This window comes from Arachis ipaensis, chromosome B06 (assembly GCF_000816755.2).
Source record: "Arachis ipaensis cultivar K30076 chromosome B06, Araip1.1, whole genome shotgun sequence".
In the NCBI taxonomy this organism is placed as follows: Eukaryota; Viridiplantae; Streptophyta; class Magnoliopsida; order Fabales; family Fabaceae; genus Arachis; species Arachis ipaensis.
Window position 1 is genome coordinate 116,206,951 of NC_029790.2, and position 15,920 is coordinate 116,222,870.

A 15,920-nucleotide genomic window follows, 5' to 3' on the forward strand; every position below is an offset into this window, starting at 1 on the left:
CTCCCCACTTTTCTGCTCTTCTCCTTCTTTCTTTTTTTATTTATTTTATTTTATAATTTTTTTAGAAAAGGATAAATTGATAATAAAAATAAAAAATTTAGTAAAATTTTAAAATATAAAATAAACTGAAACTTTTGGGACAATTTTATAGCGAAAAAAAGGTCAAAGACAAAATAAATTTTCGACTTCTATGTTAGAGATCAAAATCGTACTTAACTCTTAAATATTACGATGAAATTTAATTAATTAAAAAGAACATAGATAAAAATAACGATTTTAAAATAAACTGAAACTTTTGGGACAATTTTATAGCGAAAAAAAGGTCAAAGACAAAATAAATTTTCGACTTCTATGTTAGAGATCAAAATCGTACTTAACTCTTAAATATTACGATGAAATTTAATTAATTTAAATTTAAAAAGAACATTTTTTGAGGACAACTAGCAAAATATATTGTTGAATATAAATTAGTTCATGAACTTGAAAGGTCCAATTATTTGATGGATCGGAGGAAGCAGGCGTGTTAATGGCTTCGAGATTATTCACGTGTATCTTATTTTGTCCAAACGCATTCATGTGTTTTATTGTCTTCAAGAATCCATTGTTGTCCCCACATCATATCGTCCTAATCTGTCAGTTAAGCTCCCCGAAATTATTTATTATTATCAGTTCTTTGACAATGACATGAATTAGCCACTGCCATGCACCAGTTTGACCAGAAAAATAAATAAATCAAGAAAAATCAACAAGCATAATAATGAATAATTGATTTACTTTGAAATATATCATCAAATATTAACTTATTGTTTAGGTGCTTTTTATGGTAAAATTTAGATATAAAATTCAAAAATAAAAAAATGAGTTCTATTTTTTTATTTCTATTTTTATATTTTTATTTTAAATATTTTATTATTTATTTTTAAAAGTAAATTAAACAATTTAAACACCACGATAAAAGATACCATAAAATTTACTAAATATGATTTATGATTTGAGGATAAGGCTCAACTAACTGTTCCGTGAAATGATTGGTTTTAGACTAGCTAATACTGAAAGAAATAAATTTGAATCATATAATTATATATAAAGTTTCACTAGTTTAATTTAATTTTTAATTATTTTTTACTATTTTAATGTATTCAAAGAGTAAAAAATATTCTTAGGCTGATTTTTAATATTTTGAGATATTTAAAGTAATTTAGATAACTGTATATTAGTATGTAAAATTGAGTTAGAAAATTTGAGTTAAATTTTAAAGAGGTCTTTAAAATTATATTTGAAATTTAAAATAATTTCTAAAATTAATAGTTATCCATTTTCATCTCTGAAGTTGCACTCCGAGATTCAGAGTCATTCTTTAGACACATTCTGTTCATCTGGCGCAATCAGAAAACTGATCTGAACTCCTCCGTGACATACTGGCCAGGTAACAGTTAATTGATATGGATTAGTAAATTTTTTTGGTGTAATTTGGTCCCTAAATCAAAGTTAAAAATCCTAATCCCTAAATTTAAAGATCACTTTCTGCAATATCTCATTTCTTCTCTTCTCTTCCTTCTGTTATCTTCTCTTCTCTTCTCTTCTGTTACATTCTCTTCTCTTCTCCATCTTCAAAGCCACACAATTATGATTAGACGCAGCTGTGAGCTCGAACAACCCCCGCTCTAATAGAAGAAGCATTGCTAGGAGAATGACTAGAAATAGAGATTCGTGTTTACCATATTGGTGTGGGTGCGAGTCAAGACCAATGCTGCGATGGTCAAGGACAAATCCTAACCCAAAGAGGCCCTTTTTCGGTTGTTCAAACTACAATGTAAGTGGTTGTTCTTATTTGCTGTCTTTTTGGGTATAAACATGGTTTATTCACTTTCAATCTTTTTGAATTTGGGTATAGACTGTAGGTAAGAGGTGGTGTGAGCTATTTCTATGGGCAGATAAAATTCAGGAAGAAAATGTGATAACATCTAATGGTAGAACAAGTCCTTCAATTGACAATGAAGACTGAAAGATTAAGATTGTTTAGAAACTTGGAAGTTTGGAGTCTGAAATTAAGGTTCTAAAAATGGGTGAGACTTTAGTGTTTGTATGTATGCTGCTGATTATAGTAGTTGTTCTTTTCTTAAAGTTAAATAGACAATTTAGCCAGTTGTATCTTGCGAAAAACAAATGACATGTTATATGCATATGTTGTTCCTGTATTCGTACCTTTTTTCTATTTGAAAGAAATGCAAATTAAAGTGTTTGATATTACTGTGCTTGCATATTTTGGAACTAGAGAAACAATATAAATACTAATCCATTCATCTATATTATAATTTATCTCCATAATATAAAAAAATACAGCCAAAATATTGTTCACCAAGAAATATTGTTCATCTATAATGTCAAAGCTACCATAATTAAGGCCTTGTAACGCCATAAGATCCTAATTAAGAAAGCATTGAAATCAAATAATTCAAACAAAATAGATGGACAAAGACACTAATTGTTCTATATACATAATAATTTAAGTCATCATTTTTTTTATTCTGGGTGGCTTGAATCCAGGAGTGGGTACAAACTTCAAGAAGTTTGCAAGTTTTGAAGTAGTCCCCTATGTTGCACCTTGTATAGGATTAAGTGGACTATTCCTTGCAGGTGGGGTGCTTGCTAATGGATTGCTGGTTGGTTGGGTGGTTGTATATATAGTGCTTTTTAAAGTTAATTTTGTGGCTTTGGACAACGTTCTTTTGGGAGGGAGTTTTGTTGGCCTAACAGGAGTGGATGAAACCTATGAATAGAAATATGTAAAATGATTAGTAAAATTGATAAGAATATTTATTTAATAAAATCAATATCATTTAATATTTTGAACCTATTGAGAGTCATCTATTTCTGACAAGATAGGTTGACTAAGTTCAAGTTGGATTTCAATCTGAGACTGTTGTTGTGCGAAATTAGAACTTGCACAATTGAACCGGCAAGTGCACCGGGTCGTCCAAGTAATACCTCAGGTGAGTGAGGGTCGATCCCATGAGGATTGTTGGATTGAGCAAGCTGTGGTTATGTTGCAGATCTTAGTCAGGCGAATAAAAAACATAATTGTTGTTGTTGTAGGCGCATAAACAAAATAATAAAGAAAGCAATATTGAATTAACGTAGAACAATAATAAGAAATTAGTTAAGGGCTTGGAGATGCTTGTTCTTCTAGATTAATACTTCTTACTGAATACTTTAACAATGACTGATTCATTCAATGGCAAGGCTGTAAGTGATTAAATCCGGGGCTAGTGGTCATTAATATCCTCTGATCCAGATTACACACCGGTGCTAATGGTCATCCAATCTGAAAGAGGGTGAAGCTTACGCAATTCAGTCTCTGGTGATCCTACTCAAAACGCCACAGACAAGGTCAGATCTTCTGGATCGGAGAATGATGCTCTGTATTCTAGCCTTAACGCCACAGAGACCTCAATGACCCATGACTAACGAGATTTCATGTCATGTATCCTAATTAGCTAGCCCAGGTACTCTCTTGGAACCTGTGATTTACTCTCAAACTATAGCTCAATACTATCCGGCTAAGGCTTCGCAAGAGCTCATATAGAATAAGGGGTCATACTCTCGTTCCACCCCAGATTCATAAAGATGAAGAACGAAAATACATCATAGAATGGAATCAAACATGTATTAAAGCAGAACAAGTAATGACATTAATCCATAGGAATGAGCAGAGCTCCTATCCTTAACTTAGGAGGTTTAGTGCACATGCTTTAATAAGGTGTAATGTAATGTGTCTGTGCTTCTCCCCTCTTAGGGGGCATAATCCTCAAGAAGAAGGAAATCCCTTATTTATAGTTAATACTCGACCTAAAAGATATTACTAATAATTAAAAATTACAAAAATCAGATAAACTAAGCTAAAGGTGCGAAAATCCACTTCTGGGCCCACTTGGTGAGTGTTTGGGCTGAGCTTGGCATCCAACTTGGTTCAGTGGGCATTGAACACCCACTAGGGAGTGTCCACGCTGCTTCCTTGCTCCCTTGGTGGCGTTGAACGCCAGTTTAGGCGTTCAACGTGGGAGGTTGGTCCTGTTTGGGCGTTGAACGCCAGAAAGGGGATAAGTTGGACGTTCAACGCCCATTTTGGGCTGTCCTTTCCAAAGAAAAGTATAAACTATTATATATTTCTGAAAAGCTCTGAAAGTTAGCTTTCTAACGCCATTGAGAGCGTATTAATTGGATCTCTGTAGCTCTAGAAATGCTCATTTGAATGCATGGATGTCAGGATTTGACAGCATCTGCTATCCTTTCTTTGCCTCTGAATCAGACTTTGCCAAAACTTGCCAAATTCACCCAAAAATTACCTAAAATCGTAAGAAAAACACAAAAACTCCAAGTATCATCCAAAAAGTAATTTTTGCACTAAAACCTACTAAAACTTACTAGAACTTAGTAAATTATAACTAAAAAATACTAAGAAAATAGTGCCAAAAAGGGTATAAAATATCCACTCATCAGAACACCAAACTTAAACTGTTGCTTGTCCTCAAGCAACCAAAAATAAGTAGGACTAAAAAGAAGAAAAAGATACAACAAGTCTTAGAGTTTTCCATGAAGCTCAGTTCCAAATAATTGAATGGTGCTATTAGCTCTTTACTTCTGAACAGTTTTGGCATCTCACTTTCCTTTGAAGCTCAGAAGTATTGGCATCCCTTGGAACTAGAATTCAGATGATATTATTGTTTCTATTCTTTTAGCTTTTCTTGATTCTTGAACACAGCTTCTTTTTGTTTTGGTTCTTTGCCCCTTTGAACCTAGTCGTGACTCTAAGCGTTTTGTTTTCAAGTATTACCACCGGATACATAAACGCCACAGGAACTTAATTGGGAGAACCCTTTTGATTCGAATTTAGCTTTGCTTAAATTTCTAGATAGTGGTGCCCAGAGTTCTTAAGCGTACTCTTTTATTGCTTTGGATCACGACTTTAACTACTCAGTCTCAAGCTTTATACTTGACACCTTCACACCACAAGCATTTAGTTAGGGATAACAACTCATTTGAGCTTTTTAGGCCAATTTTGACCCTCCTAACCATTTATACTCAAAGCCTTAGATCCTTGTTTTTGTCTTTTTTCTTTTGAGCTTTCTCTTTTTAATTTAATTCTTTTTTTTTTTACTTTTTCTTACTTCAAGAATCAATATTTTTTATTTTTCAGATAACCAATAATATTTTTCTAAATTCACTATTCTTTCAAGAGTCAACATGCTTAACTTCAATGTCAAATATGCACAGTTAATTCATACATTCAGAAAGTAAAGGCAAGGCCACCACATCAAAGTAATTGAAATAACTCATGATATAACTCAAAATCTTATGTATTTTATTACTTCTTTTTCAAAAATTTTCTTTTTGAGCTTTAGTGAGTAATGTATGAGAAATCTTCTACCCAGAAAATTTTCAAAATTGAACTACTAGACTAGAAAGCAAAGAAAATCCTAATAGTGATTATGCAAGAGCTAGAATAGAAAACAGAAAATAGAATAGAATACTGAAAAATAGAAAGGAAGGGGGAATGAAAATCAACCACCTTAGTGCTGATGGTTGCTCAAGCTGTGCTCTTCTATGAAGATGATTTATCTTCCTTTGGTGCTATTGATGATACTATACACCTAGAGCTCACTCTTCAACACCAAACTTAAAAAGTTTGCTTGTCCCCAAGTAAAGAAAACTTGGTCCCCTCTTGGCGTTGAATGCCAGAACTGCTTCCCTTATGGGCGTTGAATGCCCAAGCTTTCTTCTCCCTTCTGGCGTTGAACGCCAGTAAGGGGCACCCTCCAGGGTGTTCTGTTCTCCATTCTGGGTTCATCTATCCTTGTTCTAAAAACTGTGCATGATCACAAACATTATCAAAGCTAGGAAAACTATGAAAATCAAGGACGAAGAAAGATTTACTAAAAGAAATTCAAAAGAAAACTGAAATCAAAACATAATTAAACTAAGGGATACTTATAGTTGGGTTGCCTCCCAACAAGCGCTTCTTTAATGTCATCAACTTGATACTTGATTGTTGAATTTTCTTCCTCTTCTTCCAGTTTGTTAAAATAAATGACTCCATAGGAGAAGAGGAGAAGATTAGTGCCCTCATATTTGAATTTCTCCTAACAAGCTTTTTTTTATTGTTATCAGCTTGCTTCTCCTTGCTTGTTAAGGTAGGGGTTGTATTGTTTGATTGTTTCTTACAGATCTTTTCTTTTTCATGGATATCATCTCTGGTTCCTTGGTCACAATCTCCTTTTCAGGGCTTTCTTTGATTATCTTCACCACCATGAATTCATGACTTGGTTGTTGTGTGATGGTTGGAGTGTACCCATTATCAAGAACTTCTTGAATTGGTGGTTCAATAAACTCACCTTCTATGCTTTTCTCTGCTTCTTTTTCAGTGGGCAAGCTCTTCACGAGTGCTGTAGCAGAGAGGCCTTTGCTTCAAATCCTCATCAAAAGTAATATTGATTTACAAATTCTTAGAGCTTTCCAAGGATTGTGAGTGGTTCACGTCCTTGGTCTCCATTTGGGGCTTTTGGGGGAGTGGCACTTCAGGCCCTCTTTCCACAAGGGGGGCATGTAACAGTGTGCTTCCAGCCTCTTCTTGAGCCTTTTCTTCATTTAGTCCCTCAACAGTGTGTGCCACCTTAGGCTCAGTCTCCTTGGTCATGATGAGGGTCTTACACTCTTCTCCTGGATTCACCTCTGTGTAACTGGGAAGAGTGTCAAGAAGTCTCTGAAGTTTTTGAGGGTATGGTAGTTTGGCTCTGTATTCTGGGGCCTTGGGTAATACAGGATGAGTGTCCAAAGTAACTGGAAAGGGGTCAACTTCCATACTACCCTCTCTAGGGCATTTTACTTTTTTCCTAGCACTCTCTGTCTCTGCAGTCTCTACTTTCTGAGCTCCCTTGCTTACCGGAGTCCTCTCAGATGAGTATAAGTACTGGCTATAGGCAACCATCTCAATGAGCTCATCTGCCTCTCTGGGTGTCTTTTTCATGTGTAGAGAACCACCTACAGAGTGATCCAATGACCTCTTGGCCATCTCAGGGAGACCTTCATAGAAGATGTCCATCTTGGCCCAATGTGTGAACATCTCGATGGGGCATCTTCTGAGCATTAGTTTGTACCTCCTCCAAGCATTATAGAGGGATTCGCTCTCCCCTTGCTTATAGTTCTGAATAGCTAGCCTAAACTCGGTTAACCTCCTTGGTGGAAAGTACATAGTCAGAAACTTATTTGCAATTTTACCCCATGTGTTTAAGCTCTCTCTAGGTTGAGCTTCCAACCAGTCCTTTGCTTGATCTCTCAGAGCGAACGGAAAGAGCATCAGCCTATAGACGTCAGGATCCACTCCAAAAGTATCACAAATCTGCAGGAAATCAGATATGAACTTGATGGGATCTTCTTGTGGGAGTCCATGAAATTGGCAATTTTGTTGCGCTAGAATGACTAATTGTGGGTTGAGCTCAAAGTTGTCTATTCTAATGGGAGGTACACTACTGTTCCTTCCATAGAAGTCAAGAGTGGGAGCTGTATAGGTTTCCAAAGTTCTTCTGGATTGTGCACCCCCATTCGGATCCATAGTGATTTTAGTGTTCCTGTACAAACAAGAGACAAAGAAAAGTGGGAGTCTCTATGTCAAGGTATAGAAAACTTCTAGTGAAATATCCAAAAGAAATAAGAATTCAAATTTTTTTTCGAAAATAATTAAATGAAATAGAAAAATAAATAAAATAAAAAATTCAAAAATAAATAAAATAAAATAAAAATAACTTAGAAAATTCGAAAATTTAAAAAATAATTAGAAAGAAAGAGGTTTAAAAATTTTTGAAATTCAAAAAGAAAGTAAAAGATAACACCAAACTATTGAAATTAAAACAAGATAAGACAAATAATTAACTAACAAGATTTGAAAATAAAATAAAAGATTTGATTTTGAAAATTTTTAAAAATTAAAAAGAAAGAGTCAATCAAAGATTTTAAAATTTAAATTTAGGAAGAACAAGTCAAACAAGATAAGACAAGATTTTAGAAATTTAAGATAGAAGATTTGATTTTGAAGATTTTGAAATTAAAAAGAGAAAGTCAAAGAAAGATTTTGAAATTCAAAATTTGAAAAAGTCAAGAGAGAGAGAAACAATATAAGATAAGATTTTAAAAATTTAAAGATTTTAAAATTCAAAATTGAAAAAGAGAATAACTAACAAAATACTAAACTTTTAAAATTTGAATTTAAAAGAAATATAAGATAACAAAATTTAAAACCAAAGAAAAAGATAAGATAAAGATCAAAGAAGAAAAGATAAGCAAGAAAATTAAATTTAAGTAAAAAGGTTACTAACAGACACCAAACTTTAAAATTTTAAAAGGAAATAAAGAGAAAATAGAAAACTTAAAATTTTGGAATTAAAAATAAGATAACTAAAGTGAGAATTGAAAATCAAAAGATAAACAAGATAGAGATCAAGAATCAAGAAAGATAAGATATGATTTGAAAATTTAAAAATCACTAACAAGAAACACCAATTTTAAAATTTGAATTTTTATAAAGATAAGATAAAGATTCAAGAATTTAAGTTAAAAATTTCGAAATTTAAAAGAAAGGATTTTTTAAAAAATTTTGGAATTCAAAAAGAAGAAAAACCAACAAGACACGAAATTTGAAAATTAAAATAAGATATCAAGAAAATTTGAAATTTAAAAAGGGAAAGATAAATAGTATTAATTTTTGAAAATTTAAAGAAAAAACACTAAAAGATATCAAACTTTAAAAATTTTAAAATCAAACAACAAAAAATAGCAAGAATAGTTCAAACACTAAGAAAAAAACAAGAAAAGATAATCAAGATGGAAATAAAAGTTTCAAGAAAGCAACAAGAACAATTTTTTTGAATATCAAGAAGAAAACACAATTAAAAGAAAGTTAATTAAAAGTACCTCATCTAAGTAACAAGACAACTGATAGTTGTCAATCTCGAACAATCCCCGATAACGGCACCCAAAACTTGGTGCGCGAAATTAAAACTCGCACAACTGAACCGGCAAGTGCACCGGGTTGTCTAAGTAATACCTCAGGTGAGTGAGGGTCGATCCCACGAGGATTGTTGGATAGAGAAAGCTGTGGTTATCTTGCAGATCTTAGTCAAGCGAATAAAAAAGATAATTGTTGTTGTAGGCACATAAACAAAACAATAAAGAAAGCAATATTGAATTAATGTAGAACAATAATAAGAAATTAGTTAAGGCCTTGGAGATGCCAGTTCTTCTGGATTAATACTTCTTACTGACTACTTTAACAATATATGATCCATTCAATGGCAAGGCTGTAAGTGATTAAAGCCAGAGCTAGTGGTTATTAATCTCCTCTGATCCAGATCACACACCGGTGCTAATGGTCATCCAATCTGAATGAGGGTGAAGCTTACGCAATTCAGTCTCTAGTGATCTAATTCAAAACGCCACAGACAAGGTCAAATCTTCCGGATCGAAGAATGATGCTCTGTATTCTAGCCTTAACGCCACAGAGACCTCAATTACCCATGACTAATGGGATTTTATGTCACGTATCCCAATTAGCCCAGGTACTCTCTTGGAACCTGTGATGTACTCTCAAGCTGTAACTCAATACTATCTGGCTAACGCTTCGCAAAAGCTCATGTAGAATAAGGGGTCATACTCTTGTTTCACCCCAGATTCATAAAGATAAAGAACAAAAATACATCATAGAATGGAATCAAACATGTATTAAAGCAGAAGAAGTAATTATATTAATCCATAGGAATGAGCAGAGCTGCTATCCTTAACTTAGGAGGTTTAGTTGCTCATGCTTTAAGAAGGTGTAATGTGTCTGTGCTTCTCCCCTCCTGGGAGGCATAATCCTCAGGAGGAAGGAAGTCCCTTATTTATAGTAAACACTCGACCTAAAAGATATTACTAATAATTAAAAATTACAAAAATAAGATAAACTAAGCTAAAGGTGTGAAAATCCACTTCTGGGCCCACTTGGTGTGGAGCTAATTGTGTGGATTGGTTCTGGACTTGGCTTGTTGTAGAAATTGATTTTGGGGTGGTGCTATTCAGGTTTGAGTTGGAAATTGGTTCTAAGATCATCAACTCCTTTTTTTAGACACTGGTTCTTCTTCTTCTTCATTAAAACAGGTTCAGAGAATCCATGCTCATAGTATACATGGATAACTCTTTTGTTCCTTTGAGCATGAAAACACATCTCCATGAGCTCTTTATCATATGTGATAACTTAAGACCACTCTTCATAGGCCTATCAGAAACCAACCCCCAACATTTAGTCACATTGTCATACCCAATGTGCTTTTGGTAGTCTCAAACTAAGAAGACATCCAATGTGTCTACATCAAGTCTAAACAACTCAAAAATGTCCCGCACCGTAAGACACACTTCTAGCTAGCTCCGTGTTAAATGACCCTCCATGGTGATATATGATGATAATGAGAAAACTATCCATCTACAAATTGAACAAAAATTCATGATCAGGCTCAGCATCATCAAGAACATTATTAAAACCACAAGCAAAATATAAACCCCTCCTTTCAATAGTAAATGTACTCAATCCTAGACCACATTACCACTAACACGTCAAACTCAAACTATAACAATCTTGAACATCAATTAGGAATAACAAACAACCTTTAATCAAACAATCAACTTTACCCTAGCCAACAAGAAAACGAGTTCTCATCAAACCCTACTACAAACTGCAGAACAGCAACATGAAAATCTACAGAAAAAACCATAAACAATCTTATTTAACTACCAAAAAAAATACAAAAACAACCTTAACCCAAAACCAGAGTATTTCCTATGGATTCTTCTCTTCGTTTTTGCTTACCTCTATTATGGAATTCCTTCTCTGATAGACCCTGTCAATGTTGACGACAACGCAGCTCACCGTGGAGACTAGTCATTCTCGAAGGGAGTCGTTGTAGTGATGGAACTTAGCACAGTGCCATGGAAGAACGAGAAGAAGAAAGGAGTTTGATTCTGTTGTGGGAGGGAGAGAAAATATTTGATTAGCGTTTCAGAGAAGGGTCATTGTAAATTTTGAAGAAAATGATGTCGTTTGGCATAACTTAGGGGTCAAATCCAATACTACATCGTTTAGGACTTGCCAACTTGTTATAGAGGAGTCCAAATAAGCTTTTCGGTTGCATCAGATGGATGGAATTAGGGATGTACATGGTCCTGACCGATCCGAAGCAATTTGGGCCACGTTGGCCCGGACCTAAAGTGGCCCGGGGCTGACCCGGGGAAAAGAAATGAAACTTGGCAAGAAAACTAAACCAAGACCGGACCATAGCTTGGGTCACCTGGACCCGGCCCGGTGATTCACACTACCATGGCTAAACATTCTAGGGCACCCTTAGTTTTCATTTTGCAACGGACAAGGGGCATACGACCCTCTTCTCTCAGCACCAGAAGATGTAGCCACACACCCTCAGTCCCCCCACGGCTCACGAATGGCGCCGCCACTTTCCTCTCTCAGCCTTCTCCCTACCTTTCACCAACCGCTGTCACCCTTTCCCTCTCAGCCCTCTCTATGTCTCTCACCAGCCACCCTCATGACACCCGTCATCACTCACCAGCCTCAGAGTCACGATGGTGCTGCACTGATTCTCGCCTCTTGGTGATGACGAGTCGACGACCCTTAGCGACGACGAATACGAAGTGCGACAGCGCTTCTCTGACCCTCAACGACGACTGCTTTTTCCCTCTCGGTCAGACGGTCACAACGGTGCTATCTCTGGTCGTCCTCTTCTTCTCTATCGCTGGTCTTCTTCTTCTTCTCTTCCTTGACCTCTGTTCAAGCTCAGGTAAATAAATATTGTTCTGATTAAGGATTTTCATTATTGAAACTTCTGAATATTTGGGATTTTGATTATTGGAATTTTTGAATATTAGGGGTTTTGATTATTATTCTGATTTGGTGTTTATTGTTCATTATGTTTCAGTATTTGATTATTGTTCTGATTAGGTGTTTATTATTCTAATAAGAATTTTGATTATTATTCTGAATTTTGATTATTGGAACTTTTGATTAGGTGTTTATTATTCTTCCTATTTCAGCATTTGATTATTTTTCTAATTAGGTGTTTATTCTTCTAATCAAAATTTTAATTATTGTTCTGACTGTTGATTATTAGAACTTCTGATTAGGTATTTATTGTTCTTCTTGTTTCAGTGTTTTGTTCTGGTTATTGCCGAACTTCTGAAGCATTACTGATTATTGCTGAATATGTTTTTTATTTTGTTTGTTTAGATAACAAACAATGGAAAGAGGAGATAATTGTATTCCTCTACAAATTACCGAAGAGAATAAAATGATAAAAATTAAAACTGAAAATCTTAATGCTCCTGTTATTGATGCCGCCAAAACTCCTGCTGCTATATAAGTTTAATGAAGAAAATAAGGATGCAAACAATGAGAATCTAGAAGTTGCTATTTGCATTTTTCATTTTTTTTTAATTTTCAATGTGAAATAAGGAACCGAGATGTATATTTTTCACTTTTTCTTGCATAGTTTACTAATTAAGTCATCTTATTTCGAGCTATTGAAAAGATAGAGTAGGCATTTGATCAAGCCCAAATGCTTGGTTATTATCAGGTTAAGCTTCAATACTTACTTTCTTGAAACATGGTTCAAACTTTTTTAAACGTATATAATTTTGATGAACTAATTTATTCTGTATGTGATATTTTTTAGTTTAATGACTAAAATAAAAAAAATAATGAGGTTTATTTTAGTATAGCGACATACTTGCTGTTGATGATGGTGACAAATTAAAGACTCTATTGCGACTAAAACATTTATGAGATATCTATCGATTTGTTACTAGTTTAAAAGGAAATTGCGATGATATTTTGTGATAGTATTACAACTAATTGATTACATATTATTTCCTAGCAAGTTAGCGACTACATCATAACTCTACTTTCTCGTTTAAAATAGCTATTGTTTAGCGACAAAATTCTTACAAATTTGATTAAGAATATTCAAATATTAGCTATAGATTTGCTACAAAATGTGACAGATTTGCGATTATATTAGCGGATAACTTGCGACGAGTTAGGTTCGAAAAAATTTCTCGCTAATTAGCGTCAACTAAGCATTCCATTTTGTCTACAAAGTTAGCCTGCATTTAGCGATGAGTCTGCTGCAGTAGAGTTTGTTGCTAATTAGCGACTATCGTTTAGTCTATTTCTTCTATGGAATTAGCTTTTACTTTAGTGATGGATTTGCGATTATCTATTCGGTAGCTAAAAAACTTTTCGAAGAATTAGCGACTGTTCTGTTTGCCTCACTGATCTGCGACTTGTAATTAGCGAGGAAAGCATTAGTTGCTACGCGGTAGCTAATCCGTCCCAAATTATATTTTGCGTCAGATTAGCGATGATTTTACAACTCTTTTTGTGGTAGCTAATCGGCCATATTCTTGTAGTGTTGTTCGTATAGGAAAGAAATCAAGAAGACTATAAATTAATGTTTTGTGTTTAGGAAGTATAAGACTTTAGACTAATGCATAATATTTTGTATTATTTGTATTGACTTAAATATTTGGTGCTATTAGACAATATTAGTATTGATTGTGGTTATGCTTTAATTTTGGAGAATGATTAGTTCTTGTTAACAATCCGGTTTTCATTCGGTATAATTGTAGCTCAAAGGTATTTAGGTTTCATCAGGTTTAGACTCGGGTTAGGGTCTAACAAATAGGTTTCATCTAATCCATGTACATCCCAGATGAAATGTGCCTGAAGAACTATTTTGGATCCCATAGTGCAATTTCAGAGACAAAAATAGATAATTATTAATGCCAGGGACTATTTTAAACCTTAAATATAATTTTAAAGACCACTTTAAAACTTAATTACTCTAAAATGTTTGCTTCATTTTATTTACATTTAAATTATATATATACACGCATGATTAATAATTTTAGTTGGTGATTTAGGACGAGAATTGACGTATCGGTGCCTAGCTAGGAAAGCAAGGATAGAAAAAAGAAGTTAAAACAAAAGAAAAAAGCAAGGACTTAAGGTAATTAAGGTTTTATATTAATCAATCTTGGTTTATGTTTATTAATTAGAATAAATTATCATTTGTATTTATGAAAGATACAAACGCTGACAAATGTATTTATATAAGAATAAAACGACAATTGTACTTACGAAAGATAATTTTCGTGTGCTAAAAATATCCTAACGGACCAATTGTGTAACCAACGTCCGGGTACTCTTGGCATACGGAAGCTATCTTTCATGGTTACTTAGCTTATATAAATACATTTGTCAGCATCTGTATCTTTTATGGGTACAAATAGTAATTTATTCTTATTAATTATGTTCGGTAAGTTGTTTGAAATGGGTGTTTGGGTGGTGAGTCTCATGACTTGTATATTTTGATAAATGTAACACAGAGGTAATTGTTGGATAATACTTAAAACTATGTTAGAAATGTATGGATAGTATGTTTTACTGGGAGGGTTTGGATTTTTGAATCGGTGTATAATTTATTACCTAAGTATGGCAAATTTGACGCAGCATTTTTGTTTTTTTGAAAAAAAATGTGATTTTATTTTGGCCAAAATGCACAAATTTAAAAATGCAATAGGTTGATCAAATCGGATTCGATCCATATATATCTACAATTTTTATCTGATATAAATTTTGTAAATATTATCCAATTTAATTTGTAATTCTATAGAATCTTATATAATCGGATTCATATGCAAGTAGGATAGGATATTGAATTTTATATCAGCGTATTTAATCCACACATTCAAATAAATAAATAAATCTAATCCTAATTTTTTATTTCTAAATTCTCATTTTTCCTTATCTAGTTTCATTTTTCAATTTGAATTATTTAAAATTTAGCTCTATTATCTGAAATTGAATTGTATACTGATCCAATAAAAATCCAAAAGAGTAGAAAAGATCTCTACTCATCAATTTATTTATTTTTATTTTAAAGGCTTGGATATATTAAACATTTTTATTTTATATCAATCATGGTCTAATATCTTATAAATATTTGTATTATGTTAAATCATAAATATGAGAGGCATCTCAATTTATCTAGTAAAATAAAATTAGCTGCATGTTGTTATAAAATTGTTTACCCTAAGTTCTTAAGAGATAATTTTATCATATAATATTAAAATTGGAAATGTTTGGTAATCAAAGAAAATCAGCAAAAAATAGTCATAATTTGCCAAAAGTAATAGCTCAAATGACATAGTCTTCCCATACTCAATTAAGAAATTGCGGATTCGAGTCTCCATATCTCCGATAAAAAAAAATAATTATAATTTATCTTATTTAACATTAATTAAATATTACAATAATTAATAAATGCTAAATAAAGTAACTTCTGAATGTTTTTTTCTATTATCGAAAGATTCAGGAGAACTTCTTCATAATTAAATATAAGCTTATGCATCATTCACCTATTTAAACCCGAAAAGATTTTATGCATAAAGATTAGTTAGATATAAATACTTTTAGGTCAGCAACTTTGTTAAATTCTAGTGAGTATGTGACTAATAAAAGAAAATTAAGTAATATCATATTATTGGATAAAATCTCGCACCATTAAAAACATCATTAATAACTATTTGATGGTTACAAATCACAAAAGTTGCTGACCTCCTAATAATTCCGTTACGTAATCAATAAGAATTCTACTAACTTCTGTCAATTCTTATTTATAATTGTGTTTAATAAAAGAATTTTTATAAATGTGTCTAATAAAAATGTATTTTTTATAATTGTATCTAATAGAAGTATCTTTGTGGATGTGTCTCCTTATACATATCAATGCTAATTGTAATTAAAATATAATAATTAATTATTGTTG